General features: G+C 43.5%; 1 protein-coding gene and 2 non-coding genes across 3 annotated transcripts in view; all 3 read left to right on the plus strand.

The window, feature by feature from the left end:
- The first annotated feature begins 1,793 nt into the window (after positions 1-1,793).
- On the plus strand, positions 1,794-1,912 carry LOC134500571 (5S ribosomal RNA). The gene has a single exon (XR_010068256.1). It is a non-coding gene; the product is annotated as a 5S ribosomal RNA (ribosomal RNA).
- Positions 1,913-3,060: 1,148 nt separating this feature from the next.
- LOC134500572 (5S ribosomal RNA) lies at positions 3,061-3,179 on the plus strand. The gene has a single exon (XR_010068257.1). It is a non-coding gene; the product is annotated as a 5S ribosomal RNA (ribosomal RNA).
- A 12,051-nt stretch (positions 3,180-15,230) lies between these two features.
- The window catches only part of VWA5B2 (von Willebrand factor A domain containing 5B2), a 44,231-nt gene continuing 32,587 nt past the window's right edge, over positions 15,231-26,874 (plus strand). Inside the window, exon 1 of the mRNA XM_063306345.1 lies at positions 15,231-15,478. The gene's annotated coding sequence lies outside the window, so the exon portion shown is untranslated. The remainder of the gene's footprint in view (positions 15,479-26,874) is intronic.

Raw genomic sequence — 26,874 nt, forward strand, 5'->3', positions numbered from 1 at the left:
TCCTGGCAGCTGTGTGCGATGGAGAGAGACTGAACAGCTGCAGGAGCAGGACAAGGAGGAATGGTGGGCCCGGAGCAATGGGAGGAGAGTCTGGGTCGGAGCCTTCATGCACCCGGACTAGTGGTTGGGTGGTTGGCGCTGTAGGCTGCTTCAAACCAGTGGCAAGCTTCCTCTGCACCGTCTAAGCCCATATTCCGTTTTCCTCGTTACCGCTTGGGTGGGAGACCGCCTGAGAATGCCGAGTGCTGTACGCTTTTGCCCCCAGGCTCTCCCCCCCTCCGGGTAGCCCTCGAAGTGTCCGCATCCCCCTTTCCTCCCGTGAGCTCAAGCCCTGATTTTGCTGCAGATTGCAGCCCAGGGCAGGAAGTTAGGACCACATTTCTATCCCACAGCTCGCTGCATGAGAACCAAGGCATCCTGGCAGCTGTGTGCGATGGAGAGAGACTGAGCAGCTGCAGGAGCAGGACAAGGAGGAATGGTGGGCCCGGAGCAATGGGGGAGAGTCTGGGTCGGACCCTTATGGCACCCGGGCTAGTGGTTGAGTAGTTGGCGCTGTAGGCTGCTTCAAACCAGTGGGAAGCTTCCTCTGCACCGTTTAAGCCCATACTCTGTTTTGCCTCGTTACCTCTTCGAATACCGGGTGCTGTGGGCTTTTCCCCCAAGCTCTCCCCTTCCGGGTAGCCCTCGCTCCGCATCCCCCTTCCTCCTGTGAGCTCAAGCCCTGATTTTGCCGCAGATTGCAGCCCACTGCAGGCAAGGAACGGCTGCATTTCCGGCCCACAGCCCGCTGCATGAGAACCAAGGCATCCTGGCAGCTGTGTGCGATGGAGAGAGACTGAACAGCTGCAGGAGCAGGACAAGGAGGAATGGTGGGCACGGAGCAATGGGAGGAGAGTCTGGGTCGAAGGCTTCATGCACCCGGACTAGTGGTTGGGTGGTTGGCGCTGTAGGCTGCTTCAAACCAGTGGCAAGCTTCCTCTGCACCGTCTAAGCCCATATTCCGTTTTCCTCGTTACCGCTTGGGTGGGAGACTGCCTGAGAATGCCGAGTGCTGTACGCTTTTGCCCCCAGGCTCTCCCCCCCTCCGGGTAGCCCTCGAAGTGTCCGCATCCCCCTTTCCTCCCGTGAGCTCAAGCCCTGATTTTGCTGCAGATTGCAGCCCAGCGCAGGGAAGGCACGGCTGCATTTCCGGCGCCCAGCTCAATGCAAGTAAACTAAGGCATCCTGGCAGCTGTGTGCGATGGAGAGAGACTGAGCAGCTGCAGGAGCAGGACAAGGAGGAATGGTGGGCCCGGAGCAATGGGGGAGAGTCTGGGTCGGACCCTTCATGCACCCGGGGTAGTGGTTGAGTAGTTGGCGCTGTAGGCTGCTTCAAACCGGTGGCAAGCTTCCTCTGCACCGTTTAAGCCCATACTCTGTTTTGCCTCGTTAGCTCTTCGAATACCGGGTGCTGTGGGCTTTTCCCCCAAGCTCTCCCCCTCCGGGTAGCCCTCGCAGTCTCCGCATCCCCCTTCCTCCTGTGAGCTCAAGCCCTGATTTTGCCGCAGATTGCAGCCCACTGCAGGCAAGGAACGGCTGCATTTCCGGCCCACAGCCCGCTGCATGAGAAGCAAGGCATCCTGGCTGCTCTGTGTGATGGAGAGAGACTGAGCAGCTGCAGCAGGACAAGGAGGAATGGTGGGCCCGGACCAATGGGAGGAGAGTCTGGGTCGAAGGCTTCATGCATCAGGGCTAGTGGCTCAGTAGTTGGCGCTGTAGGCTGATTCAAAGTAGGGCGAATGTTCTTTTCCGCTGTCTACGGCCATACTACCCTGAAAACGCCCGATCTCGTCTGATCTCGGAAGCTAAGCAGGGCCAGGCCTGGTTAGTACTTGGATGGGAGACCGCCTGGGAATACCGGGTGCTGTAGGCTTTTGCCCCCAGGCTCCCCCCCACTTCCGGCAGCCCTCGAAGTGTCCGCATCCCCCTTTTTTCCCATGAGCTCAAACCCTGATTTCGCTGCAGATTGCAGCCCAGGGCAGGAAGGAAGGACCGCATTTCTGTCCCACAGCTCGCTGCATGAGAACCAAGGCATCCTGGCAGCTGTGTGCGATGGAGAGAGACTGAACAGCTGCAGGAGCAGGACAAGGAGGAATGGTGGGCACGGAGCAATGGGAGGAGAGTCTGGGTCAGAGCCATCATGCACCCGGACTAGTGGTTGGGTGGTTGGCGCTGTAGGCTGCTTCAAACCAGTGGCAAGCTTCCTCTGCACCGTCTAAGCCCATATTCCGTTTTCCTCATTACCGCTTGGGTGGGAGACTGCCTGAGAATGCCGAGTGCTGTACGCTTTTGCCCCCAGGCTCTCCCCCCCTCCGGGTAGCCTTCGAAGTGTCCGCATCCCCCTTTCCTCCCGTGAGCTCAAGCCCTTATTTTGCTGCAGATTGCAACCCAGCGCAGGGAAGGCACGGCTGCATTTCCGGCGCCCAGCTCAATGCAAGAAAAGTAAGGCATCCTGGCAGCTGTGTGCGATGGAGAGAGACTGAGCAGCTGCAGGAGCAGGACAAGGAGGAATGGTGGGCCCGGAGCAATGGGGGAGAGTCTGGGTCGGACCCTTCATGCACCCGGACTAGTGGTTGGGTGGTTGGCGCTGTAGGCTGCTTCAAACCAGTGGCAAGCTTCCTCTGCACCGTTTAAGCCCATACTCTGTTTTGCCTCGTTACCTCTTCGAATACCGGGTGCTGTGGGCTTTTCCCCCAAGCTCTCCCCCTCCGGGTAGCCCTCGAAGTCTCCGCATCCCCCTTCCTCCTGTGAGCTCAAGCCCTGATTTTCCCGCAGATTGCAGCCCACTGCAGGCAAGGAACGGCTGCATTTCCGGCCCACAGCCCGCTGCTTGAGAAGCAAGGCATCCTGGCTGCTCTGTGTGATGGAGAGAGACTGAGCAGCTGCAGCAGGACAAGGAGGAATGGTGGGCCCGGAGCAATGGGAGGAGATTCTGGGTCGAAGGCTTCATGCATCAGGGCTAGTGGCTCAGTAGTTGGCGCTGTAGGCTGATTCAAAGTAGGGCGAATGTTCTTTTCCGCTGTCTACGGCCATACTACCCTGAAAACGCCCGATCTCGTCTGATCTCGGAAGCTAAGCAGGGCCAGGCCTGGTTAGTACTTGGATGGGAGACCGCCTGGGAATACCGGGTGCTGTAGGCTTTTGCCCCCAGGCTCCCCCCCACTTCCGGCAGCCCTCGAAGTGTCCGCATCCCCCTTTTTTCCCATGAGCTCAAACCCTGATTTCGCTGCTGATTGCAGCCCAGCGCAGGAAAGGCACAGCTTCAGTTCTAGCCCACAGCTCACTTCAAAGCTTGGCAAAACCCTGTGCAATATCTGTGGTCATACGAAAATGCAGTGCTGCAGTTTTGCTTTCGTATGGGAAAGGACTCCAAGGAGGCCAACGGTGGGCTCAGGTACTAGTATATGTTTTGGTGATGATCAAGGTGCGTTTTGTAATTTGAGGATACAGTGATGGACGTGTGGGAAGAGATTCCTGACATACTCAGCATTTAATATTATTTCCTTTAATATTGAACAGCTACCTTTTCATTGGCAGTATTTGAAGCCATCAGAAGGTGGTGTCTAGTCCGTTATCTTTTTTGATCGATATCAATAACCCTTGAAGTGCTTTTTTTCTGCAATGTTTTCCTTTTTATTGGAGGCATGACTTCCAAACTGGTTTACAGTTTTTGATTTTTGATTTCCTTCCCTGATGGTTTAAAGCAGTATTCTCCAAAGTTTTCAATACTGATTCCCAACGATCGATGGGATTACCCTAGTGGTTGATGTTATTATTATTTCTTGTAGTAGTATTAGTTAAAGAAGTGCTTATTAAATTATTTTCATATTATAAATGTTTGGCAGTCAATGAACAATTTGAAACTTCATTAAGAGGTCAATGAGTTGAAGAGTTTGGGGACCCCTGGTTTAAAGTATTATGATAGACTGTATAATTTTTATAATTTTTCTCTTATTGTTACTCTTATTGCATAGTATGTATGTATACTGAATATACATATATATTCTTGTCATAAAAGTCAATGAGCGAAAATGGTATGACTAATATTAAACATAAAGAAGATCAAACTAATAACTACATGTACCACAACCAGCTCTAGAATTGACGATGAAAACACTGATAGATAGCTTCTGCCTTTTAGGATCAATCATCAATTGTAAAGGAACCATCAGTCAAGAAATACACTGTAGACTAACACTTGGTTGCTAAGACATGAATGCCTTGGAAAAGATATTCAGATGCTGTGACTTGTCTATATCTACGAGGATCAGAATAGTCCAGGCAGTGGTATTCCCTGGGTTACTTTCTGGAAGCAAAAGTTGGACTTTGAAGAAGTTGGATAGAAAGAACTTCGATGATTTTAGTTTGGTGTTGGAAAAGACTCATGAGAATATTGTGGACAGTCAAGAAAACCAACAGTTGATCAAACAAATCAACTCAGGGTTCTCACTCAAGGCTCACTCAAGGCTCACTCAGCCCGGATCTCTTTGGGTCCTCTCATAATGTGTCCTCTCATAAAGATCTATGCTTTACTTTTGGAATGCATCATCTGCATCTTTTCCTTGGTCGAAAGGGTGATATTACAACAGTATTACTATTTTTTCACTTATTTTAACCCAGATTCTCTCTACCGCACTGCCACATTCATTAATTTGAATTCTGACCAAAAGAGATCTTTTTAACATAAAGTGCAAATGCTCCTTTTCTGTTGCTTCTGTTTCTTTTGGACAGTAGGAGGTTTAGAAATGCAGAACATCAAATCTCACGAACAAGTTGGGATAAAGGTGCACTATCAGCCTCATCCAGAAATATCCCGAGGTTATAAATTCAGAATAAATAATATTCATACCTTAAAATGTATTTGCAGGTTTATGTTTATATAAAAATTTACAGTCACACATGTGTATGTGTGTGTGTGTATCCCTCCACGCATAAACATATTATATTTACAGAATATCCTTTTCCTGGAGTGGAGTAGAACTACCTGGTTACATCCAGAGAGTTTGGGTGGGTTTGGATTGTTTTCCAACTCACTGATACAAGACTTTATATTTCACTATACAAGACTGTCACTTTATACTTAAAGCAATATCCCCTCATGTGATTCCAGTAGAACACCTTATTCACTTTGGGCAGGCTATGGATTAACAGATCCTTGTCACTTTGCACCTTCTACTGTTTAATATTCCAATGGAAGATTACAGTTGCTAGAACAACCCAGAACAGCTGTCTTAAAAATCCATGGAGAAGATCTATGACCTGCCGTTGAAGAGGTCATGTCTGGTTTCATCACCATATGTTGGAAAAAGTAGAAAGCTGGTATTTTGTGGGATAAAATGTTGCTATAAGTTTTGGATCACAGTCCCATTCTAATTTGTGTTTTCTCAATATAAATGAATAGGGACAAAGATTTTTAATTTGCATATTATTTGGTCTTTGAGCCAGTATTGTTCCAAAGATGCAGAATATCTCTGTTATACCATTGGTATTCCTGTTCACTGATTTCCCAGAAAAAATCTAGGAGGCGTTCTGGGTCATCTCCAGGTATGTGGACGTCAGCTGTCAGTATTACAGCAGTGGTTATGCTGACCAGGGAATTTTAGGAGTTTTTATCAACAGAATTTCTAACCTACCCCAAGTCTGGAAGACCTAAGGTGGCAAAACAGCAAAAACCAAATTCCAATAAATTATATAAGTAAATTAATGCAATAAATTCATTAAAGGCCTATCACGTTCTCAATCATCTTGGGCTAAAGGCCTGATGGAATAGGATACCTTTTATTTGCTTTTGAAATTCAAGAAGGGTTGGAGCCATAAAGGCTACTACTGAGAAGGCCTGCTGTCTTATCCACACCCCATATGTTGGCAGATTGCTAGGAAAGCCTTTGGCCCAGGAGAGATCAGAAAAGTCACACACCAGGCATTTCTATAAAAATAATTTTATTTACAGAAAGCAAAACATATTTAAAAGCTTCTGCATTCTTACAGGCTCTCAGTGAGAGCTGCTTACCTCTACATGCCTACACAGAAGGGAAACAGAAACTAAAACAAGTCCAGGCAGGTTCTTTCCCCCAGGTGCAAAAATTAACATTCGAAAAGGGGACAGTTGAATTCAACCTCTTCACCCAGCCAAAATGATTAGTTACCATAGTAACCTTAATCTGTAGTAGAAAGCATTAACACCATACCCCTTTCAAGAAATGGGACTCTCAGCAGGCCTTCTCCAGATGATCATACTGGATGGACAACTTTGTTCTGACATGATGTTGTCTCATGTGTCCCTCTACCATGTCAGGTTTTAAAGATAACAAGCAGTGTTGTGAATTGAGCTTGGAAGCCTACTAATAACCAGTATAGCAACTTTAAAATAGGTGTTGTCCTCACTATTGCATTTTGTACCAGCTACAGGTTCTGGGCTTTGTCCAAAGATTCCCCCATAAAGGCTACGTTACAGTCCAACCAGGTGGTGTTTAAGGTATGAGCTACTATTGCTGGGGCATTCTGGTTCAGGTAGAGTGTTAACTGGTGCACCGAGGCTGAGCAGAGGCCCCTGTAGCACCAGCTTCCACCTGCTGTTTAAGGAGATGCTGAGAGTCCAGGAGGACTCCCAAGTCATAAATAACATCTTTGGGAAATGCGACCCCATCCAGAGTAACTACCAGGACTGATGTTAATAAGGAGCCCAATGTTTATTGATGAACAGCAATTCTGCCTTGGAGGGATTTAGGTCTATTTCACCACATCCAGATCCCTTACAGGCATCAGGATGGCATTTCCAGCTCTGCCTGGGGTACCAATATTTGTTAGATATCAGCATATCGATGATACCTCACCCCAAAGCTCTAGATAACCTCTCTCAGCAGTCTTATGAAGATAATAAATAGGCAAAGGAGAGCACTGAACCATGGGGGAACCCACTTTGGAGAACTCAAGGGCTTGAGCCCTTCTCCTCTAGCACCACTGACTGGAACTGAAGGAGCTGAACCGCAGTAAAGATGTGTCTAGAGGGCACATTCCCCCATCTAAGTCCTGATGAAGATCGCCATCAGTGCCATCAATGCCATTTCCAGCCCATGAACAGGCCTGAATCCTAACTGAAAAGGACCTGAATAATCCATTTCCTCCAGGAACCTCTGTAGAAGGTTCCCCATCACTTTCTTGACAAACTTCCCTGAAAAGGGAAGTTTGTAAACTGGATGAAAATTATCAAGGACTTTCGGGTCCAGGAAGGGCTTCTTTCAAAGAGGGCGCACCACTGCCTGGTTCAGACCAGGAGTATTGCACCCCCCTCCCCCCTCATGGAAGCACTGATTATATCACCTGAAATCACATTTACACCCTGCCTGGGTCACCCTAAGGAGCCAGGAAACTATAGAGAACTCTACGCACTTCCTCAGGTTCTACCAGCTCCAAAGAATCCCAGGTTTGGGGTGGTTGATGAGGAAATTAGAATTTGATAAGTATGCTAAGAATTGCTTGATTGATGCAGCTTAGAACCTGAACTTGATCTCTATTTCATGGGATTTAAATGTGTCCAGTTTCAGACCCACTTGATGAAAATGGTCACAAGCAAGCAAACAGGAAAGTGGATTAAAAACAAGCACGTACTTATCTTTGTTCTAACATTTGAACATAAACTTCATTGCATTTCTTTAAAATTCTGGTGTAGTTTATTGTTGAAGAAGATGTGTCCTTCATTTGTCTGATGAATCCTGATGATCAATGGTTCAAAAGTTGTAAGATTTATCTACCCTATTTAGTTTTATAACGGCAAATGCCAGCAAAATTAAGTAGTGTCAGTCCTCCTTTGTTTGCAGAATGAGTCACCTAGTTGTCACTAGTTAAATAATAATAGTAGTTGTGAATTGTTACGTATCCTATTTACCCAAAGAGAAGATTATTTATTTTTTGTTTGTTTGTTTGTATTTTGAATTTCATTGCCACCCATCTCACTCAAAGAGCAACTGTATTTACGATAACTCCAACTCCAAAGAAACAATAAACAGAAAAAAAGCATACAGTCAAAAAATCCTTCCTCACTAGTCAACCTAAAATAGTCACCTCTAGCTCCAGTTTGGGAAACTTCCCTTTCCCGTGTAAATGTGTGCACATGACATATTTGTATGTGCTATTTTTGTTGCTATTATTCCATATCTTACCCAATAGCATATTGAAATCATCTACAAAATGTAGAATGCAATGAAAACAATAAAAATAGAGAGGGAAGAAAATGAAAATGAAAGCAGAATCAGATAAAATTTCTAAGACATTGAAAAGCCCTAGATGAAGAGAGAGCTCTTAGAAAGACATGTAACATGTAACAGATTTGCGCATTTCAGGTAGTTATCATTCAGTAGAGGTACCACTGTTAAGAAAAAATGCCTTTGAGTAACCACAGGATTACACTGCAGCTCTAGGCCAAATTCCATAGCATACCTGTGAGCCAGTTTGGTGTAGTAGTGAAGGTGCTGACCTAGAAACCAGGAGACTGCAAGCTCTAGGCCTCCCTTAGGCATGAAAGCCGGCTGGATGACTTTGGGCCAGTCACCCTCTCTCAGCCCACAGCAGCCATGATTGAGTCCATTCGAAAACTCAGACAGAAAAGATCTGAGATCATCAGTCTCCTCCAAGAATGTCTGTAGCTGCCCAGATTGCATCTTCTGAAGCATCTTGTCCCCAAAGTGTTGTTTGTGATAGTTGGTATGCCTGTCAGAAGCTACGTTACACAAAAGGGCAGAACCCCAGCTTAAAAGTAAGTACTATTAAGAACTACCAATTAGCAATAACTGCCTGTAAAAAAAAAACCAAGTTACTAGATTTATAAAATTAGTTGATCTCCATCTGTGTATAGCTGTCTTACACACCCAAACTCCTGTCACGCAGAGAAAAATTGCTATGTTTGTGTGCAATATATCTGCTGAAGCAAACATATCTTTCCACGATTTAGCAGAAAAAGAAGTAAGAGAAAGAGGTAGCTGCCCTGGGAAGGGAAGGAAAAAACTAGATGGGAAAGAGATACTGAACAGAAAAGGAAAAGGAAAAAAGGGAGAAGCTGTGTTTAGGTATCACCTACAGTGATAAAATTCACCAGGCAGGCAGCCCCTTCTAAGAGTTTGCTCATCTTCAAAGGTCCAACAGGTTTTCAACAGTGATGCCTACAATTATTTGTACCTCCCAACAGTCCTGTCCCCCAGCCAGAGTTATAGCAGAAAAGACACCTGAATGTAGAAAATCAGACCTGTCACCTCTGCACAAACCACAACAGGGTTTGAGATATAGCAGAAATGTGGCGCTGTGTTGGTTGAAGTTTTTTGTTGTTTGCATATTAAACTTTCTGCACAGCCTCCTTTCATACATGAGTTTGGAAAGTTTTTTGCAGATGACCAAGCAAACACCAAGAAGAGTGAGTGTTCTGTGAGTCAGGGATGTTGGCAACTGATTTAATTTAATAGGCAGGTGTATACCAGGATCTGTTCGGGATCTGTGGGAGAACAAGTGGTGGGACACTCAGCTATTGGTCAGCATGGATGCCAGGGAGAAGTTTTATGTGCATTCTCTAGACTAGTAAAGGCATAGAGATGCCTTTGGATATCAGTACATTTGGTTTACTGAAGAAAACTAACTTGGATTTAAGTTCATTGTGAAAGTTTAGAAAACTAAAAAGCTAGTTGTCTTTAAGTTCCCGATCATTACCCTGCTTCCTTCTCAGTAATGGATTGAAGAGGAATCTCTGGTTTGCTAGATTTGCATTTGAAATATGCTACATGAAATCTCAAAGCATGCAGTAGCTAAGTCATGAGCATGATCAGTATGTAAAAATGGTTAACAGCTGAAGTGTCATCAGCTGGTAGTAGCACCTAGCCAACTTTGGCTGAATTTGAAAACCTAAGCAGGTTTGGAAGTGGTTAGTGCTTGGATAGGAGATGACCAGGAAACCCCATGGATGTAAACTACACTGGGAAATGGGGGTGATGGTGGTGGTATAACCTTGTCCATGTACTAGACTCCAGGAGTCAAGCTCAACTAGAGGCAGATATTACCTTTCTAACATCAGCTAAAATACAATAATAATTTATATCCTGATGAGGGAGAAATGTATAACAGCATACATCTAGGAGGGCAAAATACTAGTGTCTAGTGGGGCCTAACTCTTAAATTAATTTCTGAAGGGTGGAAGAAGAAACACCTGTGTAATCTCATCTACGGTTTCCTCCTTGAGCTGCACCATCAGAGCAGATGCCTGGAATCTGGCTGTGCGGTAGGTCAAGCGCAGTTATTTTTCTAATGAGATTGTATATGCAGTGTGTGTGCTGGTGGGCCACGTGCATATATTAAGTGTACATTTATCAGGGATGGCAGGCAAAGGACAAAAGCCTCCTTCTACTAGAGTCAGCAGAATTGTTCTCATTTCAGAGAGGAGCATGAATTGTGCATGACTGCATGGGGGAAGGCAATAGGTCAGCAGGGGCTGTGTTCTAACCACTTCATCCACCATGTTCTGAAGGCTGAAGATTCATTTGCTTGTTAATCTGTCTATTCATCAGCATACAGGTGGGCCACAGAAAGGCTTTAGCAGCAAGCCATATAGTCAAAGTAGAACTTCCAAACATTGAGGGGTGGCATTGCCCTGACATGGAGAAAGAGTGGCAGCAGAAGGGGTATCAGAGCTTTTGAACTGTGGTGTTGGAGGAAAATGCTGAGAGTGCCTTGGACTGCAAGAAGATCAAACCAGTCCATCCTCCAGGAAATCAAGCCAGACTGCTCACTTGAGGGAATGATATTAAAGGCAAAACTGAAATACTTTGGCCACACAATGAGAAGACAGGACACCCTGGAGAAGATGCTGATGCTAGGGAGAGTGGAGGGCAAACGGAAGAGGGGCCGACCAAGGGCAAGGTGGATGGATGATATTCTAGAGGTGACGGACTCGTCCCTGGGGGAGCTGGGGGTGTTGACGACCGACAGGAAGCTCTGGCATGGGCTTGTCCATGAAGTCTCGAAGAGTCGGAACCAACGAAACGAATAAACAACAACAAAGTTAATTGGCACCAAAGGTCTAGAAAACTTTCCAACCAAAACTTGCTTGAACATTTTCCCAGCTACTCTACTTTCTGCCCTCATTCAGACATTTACCATCATGTTGTGCAATTGTTCCAATTGTTTGTCCTGTTTCCCATTTAATTCTGTGAATGCAATAGCTATTGGGGTCAAAACGGCGATCAACATCTTTTCCAACCCAAAGGGATCTCTCTAACACTAGAAACAAAGTTGCACGTCAGCTGGTTAAGGATCCTCATCTCTACTGTGTGCAACATAATTAAGAATGCTAATAAAAGTCATGGTGCCATGATGCATTCTACCTCTTTATCTACCATGATAATACATGGTCAAAGCACCAGAATGCACATATGTGTAGGCACAACAAGCACCTTTAAAATAAAGATTTCCTTCTTTCCATGTGATTCCATTCTCATAGCATCATTCCAACGGTGTTAAAATAGCATAATGAGTATGATCTTGACCTAAGGTGTTGGTATAGAACAGGGTTACTCAACCAGCGTTCCGTGGAACCCTCGGGTTCTGCGAGAGTTCACTAGAGGTTCCATGGGAGATCACAATTTATTTAAAAGATTATTTCAAATTCGGGCAACTTCACATTAAAGAGGTACGATTCTTTCTTTTTTTTTTTTTAGTTTAAGAACACTGTTAAGGCATATATACAGGCCTGCACATGAAATGAATGTAATAATTGTGTAACGTCTGGCCTACATTTGAGCCTGAATGGGCAGGGGTTCCCTGAGGCCTGAAAAATATTTCAAGGGTTCTTCCAGGGTCAAAAGGTCGAGAAAGGCTGATATAGAAGCTATTGAGTACTTGCTAAGAATTGACCAAGTTGAAGGTGTGTTCCTTTCTCTACAGTGTAGCCAGTGAGCTGCTGGGGTTACTTTCAACAAATTGAGGCACCCCCTCCCAGGGAGGAGCATTGAGGGGACATAACGTGGAACAATGTACTTCAGAAGTGGAGCAGAAAAATGCTCCCTCATAGTGCTTTGGGTTGACAGCTAGTACAGTAGTAGATCAATAGAGGGTGACATCATCCATTTCTGGAAGTTGCCTGCCTGTTCTGGCAAGAGGGCAACCAGATGGCGGAGACAAGACTGTTCTAGGTCAGAATTTACCCAGTGCCAACGAAAGTGTCAGGAAGACCTTAGGGCAGTGATGAGCAAGGGCTGAATTGCAGCTTTGGAGAAGGCTGCTGTCCTAAAAAAGTTAATGAGGAATAATCCCTGTTCACCTACATTGGAAATAATTCTCTGAATAATTATGTTAAGGCTGTGCAGCAGAAATCCTTTCCAAATCATAGCAAACATTTCTTTGGCAGACCAGTATCTGATAATTAAAATGAAGAAACAAGAAAGGTAAGCCGGGGGGGGGGGGGGACCAATGATTTGGGAAAGGCAGACAGGAAGTAACATGGCATATGGAAACAGACAAGTGGGCAAGATAAGAAGGAATTTCAGGCATGCTAAGAGGAACAAAGGCTAGAGATAGGATTATTGATCAATGGCCTTGCTGACTTGTCTGCAAGCAATTTATTCTGACTTCCTTTTGCAGATGCTTGTGGGAAAACTGAAAGTAAAAAGGACGCTTTGGGCTATTTTTGTTAAAAACCCAGCATAACACAATTGAAGAGTAAGCATTCCTATACCCAGACTGGAAAAACTCATAATTCTGCAGAATGCAAAAATGAGCCTCTTTAAAACCATTTGACTTTTTAAAACCATTTTGGGAATTTGATACTTTGTCTGAAATGGCTTGACTAGCACGAAGAAAGGAAGTCCCTCCTAAGCCTACACGTATCTCTTGGAACCAAGTCCCACTGAAATGTTTAACCCAAAGTAAGAGCATTGGATTCTGGCCTTAGAAGTTCTTATCTACTGTATTTACCGTATCATCCAACTGGTGACTTTAACTGTACAACACAAAAGATCACATCCTAGCCAACATTTTAGCCTGGTGCAATGTATAAATCCAATCTGTGGTATTAATTTTGTGCCTCTGCAGAAAATTGGATTAATTTAGCCACCGTGATTAATTTAATCATGGGTAAGCATGACGTGTGACCACAGCATATATAACAGAGGGGCCTGCAGTAAGGTAGTAACTATGCAAGAAAAGAAAAGCTATTTCCATGTGAAGGCTCAGATATAGTTTGTCAAAGCATTTGCATTAAGGCAGCCTGATATTTTTTAAATTTATATCCCACCTTTTGTAGAAGAGCTCAAGGCAGCATACATTTTACCACCTCCTATTTTTCCCCACAACATCTCTGAGAGGTAGGTTGGGCTGAGAAAGAAGGACTGGCCCAAAGTCACCCAGGGAGCTTCCCTTGCTGAGGATGGGCAAGAACATGCATGTCCCCACTCCTAGACCAACCCCTTAACCACCACCCCACACTGGCTCTCGTGTATCATATGACTATGCAGTAGCCTCCTTTGATTTTTCCATACTGGATGACACCAGCCGAAGTCCAACCTGCACATGAGAGTAGCAGTTGTTTGTTTTCCTCTACAAAAAGTATGCTGTTCTCATAGTTTAGCTCCTGTATTCTATTGATGCTGGCACTTGGCTCTTGGCTTGGTCCCAGGACTGGAGCCAGGATGTAGAAAACTGCCTGGAGTGACTAAGATAAGGAACGGGAGGGGTTGACGTTTCAGCACTGTATGCATCATTGTTTAAGCAGCTCTACTATATTTGGGCTGCAAAAATCAGGGCAATCCCCAGGTGGTAGCCAGGCATTCAAATTTTCTATACCTTTGCTACTCTCTTGTGATTGTCCAGATGTTTTGCAGCACAAATAGGTCTAGTTAGGAAGGCCCACTCTTACATAAATGGGGCAGAAGCATTAATGTTTATTTCACGCACCATTCAAGGAGAGGAAGCCTGAAGGGAGAAAAAGTTGTGTCTATCTGTTCGGTTGTGTCTGACTCTCGGTCACTTTGTGGATCAATGCTCTCCATGCCTTTCTAGCTCTTACAGCTTCCTTTAGTTCCATCAAAGTCATTCCAGTGTCCCTTCTGATGGTGTCAAGCCAGTGAGTCCTACTAGGACGGCCCCTTCTTTTTTTACCAGTCCCCTTTTGGTAGAGATGGGTGGTGATAGAAATGTGAAGAATGAATGAATAAATAAATAAATACCACTGACCAGTCCCAGCATAACTGTCTTTTCAAGTGAGTCAGCTCGCATAGTATGACTGAAGTATGACAGTTTTTGTTTGGTGATCTTGGCTTTCAGGGATATTTTTGGTTTGACTCTGTCTAGGACTTCCCTTACTGTTGGTAATCTTCGCTGTCCATGAGATGCATAGCAGTTGTCTCCAGCACCACAATTCGAATGCATCTCTCTTTCTCCTATCTGCCTTCCTCAAAAAAGTTGATGTAGTTCTAACTAGAAAGCAGATTATTAGAAAGCTATACAGACACTCACCCTGAGTAAAGTAGATTGAACCAATAGATGTGCATAGTTTTCACTGTAAGAATGTGAAACCATTTTACCGACTTCAAACTTTAATTCTAAGTTGCCAATTGCTGTGATTGCTCCCTTGCTTAAATCGAGCTGTCTGCTGGAGAATAATTGTTCAGCATCGTAAGGAGTCAGAGGACTAGGTTGTCTGCAAAGCTGAACGTAAGATTTATATATTCATTTCCTCTTTGGACAAAGAGGAATTTGTGGTTTGCAGTGCCTGAGGTTATTAGATTTCTCCTTTTAACACTACGGGCCTTTCTCCAGTACCAAGGTATGTTGTTATCTGCTATTCCTTGAGTTAGCAAAAAACTATACTGGATGGTTGTATATAAGTCAGCTTTGCATCTTCTTAACAAAAGAGCATGAACTATTTCGGGCACAAGGTTTGCCTTTGAGGCAAAATTGTCTTTGGGTCCAAATTGTGTAAATTTGAGGTGGAGAGGTTTGTCTCTAGCCCAAAGACTTTCTTCCTGTCTCTGGACTAATTCTGCTAGGGATACTTCATCATCTGGATAAAGGCAAACTAGTACTTGCTGAGAATTAGCTGTCGTCTTCTCACTGTTATCAGGTTTATGCAGATGTCCTGGCCCTTTAACTGGGATATGCTTGGAGCTGCCCAATTCCCTTTCTTCTGGCATTGAGGAAGCAGAGGTGTGCTACAGCACTGAGGAAGGACTGGAGAGAGTCTGCAGCAGAGAGGGTGTGCTGTATGAGCGAGCAAATGCACAGAGAAGTGGGACGTCTGCCAATTTTCCCCTTGGAAGGGAAAAGACAGAAACGGGGAGCTTGGAAAATTAGACTTCTGCTCACTATTGATGACAGGAGCATATCCAAAAGGGTGATGATGTTCAAGCCATATTAATTCATCTAAAAGCAAGCTGGTTAAGGCTGCAGATTGTGTGCCATTCTCCAGGTAAGCCCTTAAATGTCAGTTCCATTGGGTAACTTTGAGGACGGTAAATGAGTGGTCGAGTGACTGGGTCTGGATTGTATGGAGAGAGTAATTGGGATCCTGGATCTTTTTGGATAACTTCTTATGGTTAGGATATTCCTGGGCAAAACTCTGAGCAAAGAATAACTTATCCATTCTTTTAAAGAAATGCTTAATTACCAAGTGGGCATTTTAATGACGGAGAGACTCATAATACAGATGTGACCCATATTTTGCGAACAGGAAAAGAAGAAAAAGGTCACAGTGGAATATATTCGGAGCTAATATGCTTCAATATATTAGGAAGTACCCCTGCTGCTGCATCGTAGATAGACCTGTAGTTATTTATTGCACAAGTACCATATTAATTATTTACTGTAATATAACATCTTACTAAATGTTCCTGAGTCTCTGTTGTAAAAGTCCCCAACTTAGAGGCAAACAGAACTGGACAAATGATTGCTTTGATCCACAGCTTCTGAAGAGAAATAAGGGGAGCGTGGACTAGAGGCCTTCAGATGGTCCAGTCTACTGAGTTTGAGGGCACAGAGGGCTTTGACAACTAGTTAACTATTCTAAATTTTTTCTATGATTGTTTCCTTGGTGGGATTTTACTTACTCCAGGAAGTCAGGTGAAAGGGATCCATCTTTATGACCCATTCACACATTGGATTGTTAAAGGCATCACAAATCAAAATAACTTTAGTGGGTATTCATTTTGGTTTGTGGGTTGCACATCCGTCATGTGTAAATTCCAATTTCTTTGCTTGTTACATTTATATTCCACTTTTTCTCCAAGAGCAAAGCATGGTGTACATGGCATTCCCTTCTCCATTTTTTCCCCCTACAACAACCCTGTGAAGTAGATTGGAAGCTTCTGTTAAGGATGAACTTGAACCTGGATGTTCCTGGTTTTAGTCTAACACTTCAGTCCCTGTGCCATACTGGTCACTGTCTGAATGGAAGATCTGGGAACAGATGAGAAGCTCTAACTTAACATCTGATTTGATTCTTCAGTTATTTAAATCATCAGGCCCAATACCTGTTTCCCAATTTAGTACTCCTAAGCCTTGCTGTGATCAAGAGAGATGGATTTTGCAGGTATTAAAATGTGATTGGTGTAATCAAAAAGTTTTAGGAAGGAGGATAAATTGCATGCAAGGGGGGAAGGTTATAAAATACAGTTAGTGAAATTTCTCAGATCATCCCTATTAAGGGTAGTTGTTATCTCACAGTCCTGGAAAAAATTCTCTTCTGTTTGTTCTTTGGCTCATTGTTCCCAACTCTACTTTGAAGGACTTGCGTGCATTAATGCACACATTCAACGACACATCTACAAATGCTGAGCTCCTTTTCATCAGACTTCTATCTTTGTCTTTGCCATTTTTGGGGGACAAGTTTGTTTATGATGTTACAAATAGTTTGGAAGCCAGAAAATGGTCCAAAGATGCTTGAGAGGTTTATTCTTTAGAAGGTAATCCAGAGCAGTGTTCTTGTGCCGTGCAAAACTAAATCCTGTGGCTGCATAACTTATTCATATTGCATGACTTGTCTTCCCAGTAGTAACCAGATAACAGCTTGTCATTTAACAAACACGTACCCCAAAGGGTTGCCATGTAAAAGATGAAGCAGATATTTTCCCCTATTGTGCCAGGGAACTAATGGGTGAAAGTTGCAAGGAAACAGATTTGGGCTAACGTTTGGAAAACCGTCTTACCAGTAAGAGTTGTTCAACAGTGGAGCAGGTTAACTCTGGGGATAATGAGTTCTCCTTTAATGGGGGCCATTCAGTGTTATTGCCTACAGGGATGTGTCCATGAAGTTGTTAGGGGCCAAGCTGCTAACATTGAGCAGTGTCCTACAAATTGAGCATGATCCCTAATAACTTCATGGACACCTCCCTGCTCATTCTCCGTGTCAGAGAAGCCACTGGGGACTGGATGAGGTGACTTTCAGGATGCTCCCAGCTCCATAATTTTGTTCTTTATTCCACTTCTCTGAAGGAAGGACAAATTCATGTAAAATGTTGAAATCGCACCATCTGAGTTCTTATACCTCACTCTTGGATCACATTTTATGGAATTCACTACCACAAAATGTGAGGATGTCCAATCCAGAAATACATATTTTCCCTCTTGCCAAGAAAAAAAAAAGGGATTGATATCTGACAAATCTGGCACCAGATTTACATATTAGAAGCTATGAATTGCTTTGCTGGAGAGGCCACTGCTTTCCACCTTGTTTCCCCCCATCATCCAGAGTAATTATTGTCCCTCAACATGGGGACTCTCTTTTGCTATCAGTGCTGATTACTGTATGGAGTTGCATTAATGAAGGGAAGATCTAGTCTTCCTTTAAAGCCTTCAAGGCCATTGGACATCCTCACATTTTGTGGTAGTGAATTCCATAAAACATACACACTGTGGGAGAAATCTGTCAAACTTGAAATTGCTCTTGATGAATTCCATTCACAGGCCTCTCTTTGAATCTATCTGAATTTTACAAATTTCTTTTAAACATGTCTATTCTCCTGCTTCAACATGGAGAGGTATGTTGTTCTTCTCAACTCTTCAGTATTTTAGTCCTCTTGCTTTACATCGTAGAATATTAGCAATGACAGTGACCCTAAAAGGTATTTCAGTTGCTAAATATGAAAGCAAAACAGCAAAGCAGGATGGGAAAGATGGCGTGATAACTTCATAGGGTGATAGAAGCTGGTAGCTGTAGGTCCTCTTATCCTTATTTGCTCCATAATAACAAAACAGCATGGAAATAGAGGATCCAGCTGTAATACGAAGGCATAAGAAGGAACAAATAAACAAATGCTCTGAGGAAATGATGTGTTCTCTAGATAAATTGGATTTACCAGACATGATAAAATGACCATGCTGTTCACAATTCCAACATAAATTTGAAGTACTTTTATACTTTCTAGACAATTTTCTGGAGTCATATACCTGTAATGAACTAATCTTGGTAGGAGCTAACGGTACAACTTTGGGGATTCTCAGCTTTATGTAATGAATGCCTATTCTAAAACACCATCAGACTCATGAGCAGGAATTCAAAGATACCTGATTTATTAAAGAATAGTGTGCAGGATCACAGAGAAAGCTGAGAATGATAAAAGCGCGCCAAATGCAAACTAAAAACCCTCGGTGCAAATGAGATCCCTCCCCCCGTAGAATCTTCCCAAGTTCACAATCCCTGGTGCTCCTAACGGCTTCTGATGGTCTGCGGGAAAAGGCCTTGAACAGATAACATAACCCAAACACATTCCATTGTACTGATTTCACATACAGAGCTTGGTACAAGGTCTCACAGCAGCTCCCTCCCAAACAGAAACGCGCATCAGCGCCATGGCATGTGAAACGTTACGATCTATACTGTACACTGAAACAGTGAACATGACAATACCAGAGGTACAGTACATCATTTTATAAATATTTTCTTTTAGGTTATAACATAATGTAACTTTCAATCCTTTAAACCACATATTTCCCCCGTTTCATTGGTATATTGTGTCCAAAGTTCTTAGCCCATTTTATTATACAGTCTTTCACTTGTTCTTCTTCCATTTCAAATTTCAATAAAAGTTTATTCATTTTAGCAATTACATGTTCATCATTTGTACATAGTTCAAGTTCAAATTCTGTCTTCTGCTACTCAATTCCAAATGTCTATTATCTACCTTAAATCTTTCTCTTAACTGTGCATACAAAAACCATTAAAAACAAAATCCCTCTTCAGCCAGTTGCTTTATTGATATCTTCTTATATTCTCCATATTCCTAATTCAGCACTTTGAATCAAACAGCACTGTTGTTTTGTGAGCCTTGTTTTTTTAAAATCACTGTTTGGGGGGCGGGGAAGGATGTGCAAAGCAAAGTTACATTTTTCTACGAACAGATGACAATTCCTAGAAAGATAGTAGAAGAGGGGGGAGGTTTGAGAAAATTATCGATAAATAATGTTGATAAATCAATTGATAACGTTGCATTGTCTTTGAGCCAAACTGAGAAAGGTTTTAAGAAAGGTGTCGCCGGCCTTCTGTGTACATACATACACTGTGTTTGGACCCTTCACCTCAACTGAGTAGGTGAAAGAGGATCTTTGGAAATAGGGATCCAGAGCCTTAACAATGTTAATAAGATTGCGGGGCTCTCTATTCCCAGTGATAGATAAGGGAGAGGAAAATCACAGAATGAGAATCTGTGGGTTTGCATTTATTCATAATAAACTGCCTCACAGCTGCCTACATAAAACATATAAAGACCAGATGGGTCTTGTTTACCTTGAAAAGATAAAGGTAAAGGGCAGAGATGATTAAATCACATGAAAGCAGCCTGTGGAGGTTCCCTGATAAGCCTTTGGTAAACAAGTCATTGAAGTCGTAGCTAGTCAGTGTCATGGCAATTAAAGGGGGTGTTTAATTGGATGTTTAAGCACAGGTTCCTGAGATTGCATGGAGAGGCTTTGGGACAAGATATGCTTTCAGTGGCTTTGTGGACTTTCCAAAGGTTGGTTTCTAACACATGAATGGAGAGAGAGCTGAATGTGCTGAATGCGCTAACCTTCCTGAGTAGGCTCACTTAAAGCCAGTGTGTTAGTGCTAGCTTAAGCTTGGGCAAGATGTCCTTGGAGAACCATTTGGCCCTTGACTGGTTTTTTGTTTTTTTTTGGCCCAGGGACCAAATTCTCAGTGCTGTCCATCAGAAAAGTGTCGGCGAATGAGCAGGTGTTGCTGTCCCTACTAGCTCTAATCTCTTTACATAAAAACAGAATATTCTTTTCCCTGAGTTTATAGGAGTCCTCATTTTGATTAAGGAGCATTCAGCTCATGTAGAGAGGAACGGAAAAGGCATCTGAGATAAATCTAGGTCTACTTCCAGTTGGAGTAGTTTCAAGCACTAATAAATGATTCCACTGTAAGGGGAATTGCAGTTGACTGCTTTCCACTCTATTGGAAATAATCTCTTTCTCTCTCTATATATATATATATACACACACACACACACACACACTCTCTCTCTCTCTCTCTCTCTCTCTCTCTCTCCCCCCCTCCACCCCATAATAATAATGTCTGCAAGCAAGCAACCAAGCTGAGAGAGCACCAAGGACTCCACAGTTTGGAAATGACTAGTTTATAGTCTAAATTAGTAATTTTGGGTAGGAGCAACTGGACTATTATGATAATCAGGGTGAAACAAGTTCAGATGAAATCGTATGAATGCCAAGGTACTATTCATCAATAAACTTCATGCTAATACTAGTCCCAGTGGTTACTCTCAACAGGATCATGCTCCTACCAAAGGAGTTGGTTCATTACTTAGGTATCCTTTTGGACCCTCAGCAACTGCTTTAGCTTTAACAACAGGTGGGGGTTGTGGCTGGGAGGCTTTGTCCAGATCCAGCTGGTACACCAGTTGCAACCCTGTCTGGACCAGGATGTCTTAGAAACAGTAACACTTACTTTAATCATCCACACAGTTGGACTACTGCAATACCTATGTGTGGATGCAGCCTTTGAAGATGACTTGGAAACTGTATTTGGCCAGGCTGCAGGCAGGGCAATGCCACCATTGCAGGCTATCAGCAATTCTGAGGTCTCTGCACTGGTTACTAATAGACTTCCAAGCCTAATTAACATGCTGGTGATTACCTACAAAGCCATATATGGCATAGTACCATGTTACATCAGGCACTACTTTGCCAGAATAGATTCTTCCTACCTAGTCAAAACATCTCCGAGTGGTCTGCTGAGAATCCCCTTTCTTCAGAAAGTACAGAAAACTTGGGTTAGATGGCAGACCTTTTCCATAGTGGCCCCCATGCTCTGGAACATACTTCCCCAAAGATACATGCAGTGCTCCTCTTCCTTGCATTCTGCAAGTCAAACATTTTTATTCCACCATGCTTTTGGTTTTAACTGATTTATGGTCAGCACCCATCCTGGTAAGTATGTGTTGTGTTGTTTTAATTTATTAGTTTTGCTTCTCCTAAGTTGTATACCATCTGGAGTCTTACAATGGTAGCAGTGTACAAATGCTGTAAATAAAGGTAAGAGGAAGGTATGGTGAGATATAGATGCTCCAGAAATAGCTTTGTTTTTGCTTTTTTGCTTTTTGTTCAAGTGAGTTTCAAGACCTAAACCTTTCCCAAGCTGATACCTGTGTTGGATTTAACTTCAGAAACTTCCAGCCAAATGTCAGCTTGGCTAGGATTATAGGAATTGGCCCAAACTTGTGGAAGACATCAACTTTTACAGTTGTGAAATCCATTCCCCTCAGATGCCTTTAGTTTAGAAGTTTTGAAGGGGAGCAGGAAGAATACTGTATATGGAGGAAAGGGCTACCAATGACTTCTGGTCTTGAGAGCTTCCTTCAAGGTCACCGGGGAATGGAAGTCACCCTAAATACCAACTGCTAAGGAAGAGGGCTGTGTCATGTCTAGGTTTGTAAGCATTCTGGATGCATTTGGTTGGCCACTGTGGGTCACAGGATGCTGTAGTAGATGGTCTGTTGGTCCAATCCAGTCAGGGCTGTCTTATGTTCTGACATTCTGCTCTCTTTAAAGATCACCCAATGTATTTTCTTCAAAGTGATGCAAAGCTATGCTGGAACTTTGGTAATAAGATGAACTCAAGGCACTATTGAGAGATTCAGTGAGATTTTCCTGGCTGTACAAAGATTTACTAGCTAGAAATATCCATGAATTATCTGGCCTGAGAATTTGTTTTGGAAGGGGGGACTATAGATACCACTCTCCATTAGAAGAAAAGGCCATCTTGGTTTTTTGTTCGTTATTGCCTTTACACCAAATTAGCTTCCAAGAATAAGCAAGCATTCTTAACCTGTGGATAGTTTTATTAAAATTAAGCAATTCACATTTCAGATGATGAGTCCCTCATTTAAAATTTGCAAGCTTAATCATAACTCCTTTAATTTACTATTTTCTTTTGCATTTTGTATCATATACTCCCTTTTTCTTGTATGATATTTTATGGGTGTCTTGGTGTTGGGTGTCGCCCAAAAACCCCTCTATCCTAAAGTCTTCGAAGTTTCATAATGACAGCACACTATCTAACAGGATGGGTCAGACTTCAGTTTCTATAACCTTCAACCAATATGGCTGTTGGTGACTAGGAAAAGCTGGTCTGGTTATAACAGCAGCCTTATCATAACAGCAGTTCTCCTAATCAGATTCAGCTAGTTAGAGTTTACACTGCAGAGAGAGATATAACAGCTGCATCTTCGTGTACTCGGGATTGACTAGCGGCTTTGCACAGTATCTCTGTTTGTTTTTCCATGCCATCGTTCACATGAACAACAGCTGGCTGAGTCCTCTCAGCTGCACTGTGTGCTACATGTGCAAGCTATAGTCAAGGTCACCTGGAAACAAGTACTTTTGGAGTATGGATCATCTTCCAGTTCACTTGAGCTGTCAGTGGGGCTCAGCAACTCTAAGGGGTTGAAATCACAGAGGGTTGCTTGGTTTCCAAGGGCAGCATCACCTGATCCAATTCCATAAGCCACCCACCTAGATCACCTGGGTGATCTAGCCATACTTGCGCAGAGAGAAAGGGTAGCAGGTAACTAGAATATTAAAAGATACCATAATATCTGCTGATGTGTTAATAAGTTCAACGATAAATTTGAGAGAAGGGAAATTGTGAAATGGCAGGAGATGAGCCCCAAGCAAAATGGATACCACCCACCTCTTAGCTAATGAAAGATGACCACTTCAAATGATTAGTATTTATAAGATCTATCCGTGTTTTCTTTTTAGACAGGTCAGTGGCACAAAGTTACTGCCCTATCCCTTCCAGTGTGTGATGAGAGTGGTGGTGGGGAAATATAAAAGAAAACAGTTGTTTGCAAAGCTGCTTAAGGACGATTCTCATTCAGCAGCAGGAAGAGAAAGTCAGACCCAGATTGTGTGAAATGGCTGACCAAGGACAATTAGTTAAGTCAAAACCATTCTTGGAACAAGTTGGGCTAAAAGTAATCCCCTCAACTGCCCCACAGACTGAGTTATGATGTTCACATGACGCATTAACCCTGCATGAGACCTTTAAATATAAAGAATACTTAAAGAAAACAAGTTTTAGAAAAAACCCATATCCACAAAAATTTGAAGGTCAGGAGTTACATCATGATTCTACCCCCACATTTCTGGGGGTGAGCACAACAGTATTCCAATATACACTTTTAATTGGTTATTGGACATTCTCCTCTATTTTCACAACCATAGCACAAATTCATAATTAGGAATAGAGAAATGCCAAATTCCACCCAATTCAGCATTCTTTGCAAGCATTGTAGCAATCAACAAAGACCAGGTGATTCATCTGAAAATATCTAATGCTTGTATCTATATACTACTAAAACTCTTGTGTCTGCTTGCCTTTTTGTAAGCTTGCACAGGGGACCTTTCACTTTCATCATCACAGCCTTCAGGTGAGCAAAATGGTGCATCATCAGGCAACAATTTTTGAACCAACGTACCTCAAATGGGCTAACTTAGAGAATGTGTCCAAAATCCAGGACCCATTTCTCCCATGGGACTGAAATTTGGCAAAGTTGTGTCCACTTCAGCACCGCTGCACCTTCCAACTACACTTCCCAGAAACCTGTAGGTTGTGTGGCACAAAGGAAGATGGGAAGGGAATATCCCTGCCCTCTTTCCCACCTCCTTCTGGCCCCTGCACCCAATTGGCTGGCAGCAAAACCCAATGGGTGAGTGGCAATTGGCTGCTTTGGAACCAAGGCCAAAATCTGAAATCTCTTAATGGTGGTGGGTGGTGAGGGAAGGACAAGGGAGTGACTCAGATGCCTGCTGGCAAGGTAAGGCTGGCTGGGAGGCGCCAGCAGTTGACGGTGAGCCCTCTTCCTCCCTGGAAGGAGGGGGCCCTTGGGGACAGCCAAGATGGAGAGTGGGGGTGCAGTTTTCCTCGTGGTCCACAGCTCCTTTGTTCCCCCTCGCCCCAGCAAAGGAGCAGGCAGTTCCGCGGGTCAGCCGAGGAGGAAGAGAATGATTTCCAGTACTCCCTGCCAGCTTCCCACAAGCAAAGTCAATGAGGAAGTCAGCAGGAAGTCGGAAGTCGCTGCCGATCCCACTGCTTTTTTGCCCACCTATGGTCATTCTGTTTCTCTGTTTAGGTAAGGAAATACCTCTGAAAGGATGACCCAATGGGTCATGGATTGTCTAGTAATCAATATAATATCGAAGCCCTTCCATACATGTGAAGCTCTGGGGTGGGAGCTTTCCAAGATGAGTCTTGATTTAGTAGGGCTCATGACAAATGGTAAAGTGCATATGCATTATCTGCGTGTCGAACGTAAGCATGGGACACACATCTTGCAACTGAAAAAAAGGAGCATCTGTTTCAGACAACCAGTAGTACTGCAGGTAGAGACTCCTGTTGGACCGTGCAGTCCAATTCTCGGCGCTGTCACAACCCCCTTGCTGGCATCACCTTCTTGGTACTTTACCCATTCACAGTCTGACAACACAGTCTTAAAACTTTAACTAGTCAATTTCACAAGGCTTATCATAAACCAAAAAATCTTGGTCAGTACTGTGCACCTTCGGCTAGCAGCATCTCACGAGTAAAACTGATCGTTCCACAACTTTGAAATGCATTGTACCTGGCAACATAAGGAAGGCCTGACTGCGTGTCATAAAAACAATCGGGGGAAAAGTGCATATTTTTTTACTTAAAATATCATTGCACACAAGACTATTTTCCTGGTCAGGCAGAAGTGGAAAAATAGTTACTTCCTGAATAACATCTTTGCCTTTGTAGGCAACTTGGTGTTCTGCCAAGTGTCTAAGCAGTGATCAGGTGTTCAGAGAATTGGTTCTTTTAGATCCAGAGTCAATAAGCACACCAGTGGATAAAGAGATTTTAAGCTTTATCAAAAACTTAAGCAAACAGATTTAAACAGAAACATAGTTTAGGCAGAAGCATAACATAAAGAAAAAGGAATCAAAACATACCAAGCCAGTTGAAAACCCATCTCCCATAGGCTGTCAGGAGCCCCTTAATAAGGACAGCACAGATGCCCCAGGATGGCTCAATTTCCACAGCACCCAGCACTCAGGTCTGTGCAGAAGCTCCCAGGCTCAAAAGGCAATCCTCAGGTTTTTATCAAAGTCTGGCCCTAAAACCTTGTGACCCTGTTTCCATGGTACTGAGGCTGCATGATCTGACCTTGACTGGATAGTTCCCATGGTCTGGAGCACCTGTTTAACCCTAAAGCCTGGGAAACTATATAGATAAGCTAGTGCTTGACAAAAACCATCTTGGGGTTTTCTCTTATCTCCCCCCCCCCCATTCCAAACAGAAATAAAAAACAAGCCCGCTAAACATAACTCAGAACAAACTCTAAGCTTCTTCGTGTGAAGGAGAAAATCAAAACATGTCACTTAAACTCCTTGAAATAACAATGGTCTTCTACGTTGCCACTGCACTTGGCATGCTAACAAAAGACCCACTAGAGACATAAGTGGTATGGGGAAAATGTTGGAAACATACTGTATATTCGGTCACATTTTCTTGCGTTGCCCCTGCAATTATATTCTAACAGAAGGGCACTTTCACACCACCAGTTTCCATTCCTCCCTTTAAAACAGTTTGAAAACAGCCTGCAATCACCTAGAAACAGTGTAGGCAAGGAGCAAAGAGTATAATCTACCTCGTTCCAAGCTGTGGCAGGTCCTGGAAGGCCAAGAACCTGCTCATTTCCCCTCCAGACCCCCACACTGTCTCCCAAAAGACAGAAAATAAAACTCTCAAGCAGCCTGACCCTTTGCATGCTGGCTCATTCCTGCAGAGCAGAAGGGGAGGAATGGGTAAAACTTTTGTCAATGCCAGGGCTCATCCACCAGGGCCGTATGTGCCTTTCTGGGTAACTTTTCAATGGCATGTCCTTGTGACGATGCTTTCCATCTCATTAGCAGCCAACAGCAGAAGGATCTTAAAGCTGATCCAGTTTTAAGGCAGTTTTTCCTCTTTTCCTAACAATTTTTGCCCTGGACACAATCTAGGACGCATTCTTGACCATGTGCTCGTGGGTACTGGGACCTGCTCAGCTCCTGTTGGTTACTTGAGGATGCAGTTGCTCCAGTGGTACACCTTTCCCTCTGATTCCTGGGAGATGCTTTCAATGGCCATTGGGGTTGGGCTGTTGGATCTGACTTTCACAGAGGCATCTGACCACCAAATGGTAACCGGTACTTTGGAAAGTACCTGCTCAATATTACATGGGATATATACACAGGTTTAGCGCTCTTTCAAAAGAGTGCTAGACCCACTTTTTAAACATGGGTTTAGCTTTCTTTTGAAGAGTTCAACGCTGCGCAGAAAGTCAACTT

The sequence above is a fragment of the Candoia aspera genome, chromosome 6, assembly GCF_035149785.1.
Source record: "Candoia aspera isolate rCanAsp1 chromosome 6, rCanAsp1.hap2, whole genome shotgun sequence".
Taxonomy (NCBI): domain Eukaryota; kingdom Metazoa; phylum Chordata; class Lepidosauria; order Squamata; family Boidae; genus Candoia; species Candoia aspera.